General features: G+C 36.6%; 1 long non-coding RNA gene across 1 annotated transcript; it reads right to left on the reverse strand.

Moving 5' to 3' along the window:
• Positions 1 to 527: 527 nt before the first annotated feature.
• On the reverse strand, positions 528 to 1,373 carry LOC147533461 (uncharacterized). The gene is made up of 2 exons (XR_015228285.1): positions 1,199 to 1,373; positions 528 to 819 (listed from the first exon to the last, which is right to left on the reverse strand). It is a non-coding gene; the product is annotated as an uncharacterized LOC147533461 (long non-coding RNA).
• Between the last annotated feature and the right edge of the window lie 1,353 nt (positions 1,374 to 2,726).

The raw sequence follows: 2,726 nt of genomic DNA on the forward strand, positions 1-2,726 counted from the left end.
AGACCTTATAGAGGTAAAATATCATTGGAGAACCATAAGTAAAAGCAATCAATTAGTGAAGAAGACGGATAATGAACCATATTGATGCCATTGAGAGAAACTTCCTAAGCTTTATTAAGAGGAAAAGATGGAAGTTTAGAGATCTTACTCTATGTAATGAGATTGTTGCCGTTGTGATTCTCTTTCTATCTAAACGTCATACTGGAAGAAAGTTGATCAGTTATAACATTTGCTATCAATAGTTGAATTTGAAAAATTGAAAATTGTATCGATATTTGATAAATGAATAAACATAATTTACTCAAATATTATATGATTTCAGTATTATATGGTATAGGCTAAGATGTCGAAACCCAACAAGTTATTTAGGTTAAGATGACGAGTAAGTTCGACGCAATAAATGCAGCCATCGCCTACCGGTCCTTAGCTGGGATTAGGTCCAGAATTGGCCTGCAATGGACCTTGCTTAAACCTATGTCAAATGCATATACTCTGGAGTCCATAATAGGTCAAAGGGGATCTAGAAATTAAGAACATGGTATAGAGAAACCTTTAAGAGATGAAGAAGAATTATGTTATACTTTGTTATAATTCAAAGTACATGTACAATAACAAACCTGTATAATATAGAGAAAGAACCACCACTTGTATCTGGAAGCGTAACTTCAAAATAATGCGGTTCTTCTAAAACTAAACTTGGAAATCAATGGAGGGGTTGTTGTACTTTGCAGCCGCTTTATTAGTCTCTACTTATATAAACACATCAAATCGCCTGTAATGAGCAGAGATAGCAAAATTGACATTCGTTCGCCACAAAACCTGGTAACAAATGGAATCAATGAAGGTGAACAGAAAGGAAGCTGAAATAATAATTGAGATCAAATGGAATCAGTCAAGTGAACTCCTTCACAAGGTTTATTGTAACACATCACCAGCTGAAATAACATAGGAATTTCATCAAACAAGTAATCTTCAACCACCATAAAGATTAAAACAAAGAAAATTTACATGGGAATTTCACTAAACAAGTAATCTCCAAACACCATAGAGATTAAAACTCAGAATATGGACAAAGGAATTCCATCATTCAAGTAATCTCCATACCCCAAAAATTGATGAAGAACATAACTGAGAGCATTTAGGAATTGGAAATTGAAAATGCAGCAGAGACAAAAATGTAGAAAGGAATAATACTTACTTGAGTGTTTGCTAGTACGGAAGGGTATGACTTTTATATAGAAGGAGACCATCGATGACGCTGCTGTAGGTTGAAGTAAATTCTAATGACCCATTTCATAACGGAAGTCTTCAATTGATGATTAATTAGTAAAAATTGTAACGGAATTCTTCAATAGAGGCTGGGGAAGGACCATACCCTTTGATCTACCTAGCTTGATCTAGGCAGTTCAAGTTGTTGGGGATAAACGATCCAAATTCTGAGCCGTTGAAGCAGCTCTCATCTCATGGTGTAAATTAAGAAATAAAGGAGGGGAATAAACGGTTCGGTTTTTATCCAGTTTAAGCTAGTAGATCAATAAACAAAGGAGGAGAATAAACCGTTCAGATGAAGGGTTTCATCTACTTACTTGCATTTGAGGGTGAATAAACTTGTTTTTTTTTTGGTAGGTAAGTGATCAGACGGCCAAGATTTAAGATCGAACAAAACCAACGATCGGATTTGTCTTTCGACTTGTCCCAGTCAGCATAAAACATTGCGTTTTATATAATAGATGTCATCGTAAATGAGACCCTAGTATTAAGATGTCTTATCAGCTCGGCCCATTACATTTTAACGGCCCAATGTATTCATAGCGTCTATAGTCAGGCGGTGGCGCGGCAGCTCCCATAGGCCATAGTAAGTGGGGCGAGCTTACAGGACCACGTGTTAAAACTTCATTCACTCACACCCCCAAATTTCTTTTGGAGGCATTAAATTACGTGGATAAATCTTTTTCACCCCCGAATTTATCATAACTCATCCTTTTAGTCCTCATCCTTAGGGTTGTTTAGGTGGGGTTTCTACCTGCAAGACCAACTCTTTGCATTCAAGGGAAACAATTCGAGATGTAGAAGGGTGTTGATATGAGTGTCATAGTGAGACCATGAATCCTTGAATCGCATGGAATTTTGTCAATTTTGCTTAAGACCCGTGATGGATCTCCTATTCAAAACTAGAGACAAGAAAATGTGAGACTTTGTTGCAGAGAAAGTCTTTATTTCATGGAAACGATTTTTTTTCTCGAGAATTGTCTATCAAACATAAGAAAAACAAAATTTAAGTATGAAGAAAATATATTTTTTTTATCTGAAAATAATCTCAATTTTGTCCAAAAAGATTTTCTTATGGGTAGGTGAAGCCCCAAAGCAGAAAAATAAGATCTTCGTAGGAGAAGGGAAATCCCCTCTTTACCTATCTCATGCGTAAAATTTCGGCAAAGATGACTCTTCTTTTCGTCAAAACAATAATGAAAAGGGAAAAGTCTACCGTGGTGGTTGAAGTAATGGATGAGTGATACTGTGCAGAACCGTGGCTGAGGGGGACAGGCAGGGCATCTGCCCTGGCCCCCACCTCAAAAGGGCCCATTTCATCTAGGGTCCTTAACTCTGATAGATAAAATTGCACTAGATGAATAGATAGTTAGCTCAACTGGTTACCTCTATGGGTTCCAACTAACTGACATTGGTTCGAATCTTGTTGTCCCTATTTGTTTGTTTTTTTTCATTCT

The sequence above is a fragment of the Eschscholzia californica genome, unplaced genomic scaffold (genome assembly GCF_041429995.1).
Source record: "Eschscholzia californica isolate CP2 unplaced genomic scaffold, dmEscCali1.0.p SCAF_6, whole genome shotgun sequence".
In the NCBI taxonomy this organism is placed as follows: Eukaryota; Viridiplantae; Streptophyta; class Magnoliopsida; order Ranunculales; family Papaveraceae; genus Eschscholzia; species Eschscholzia californica.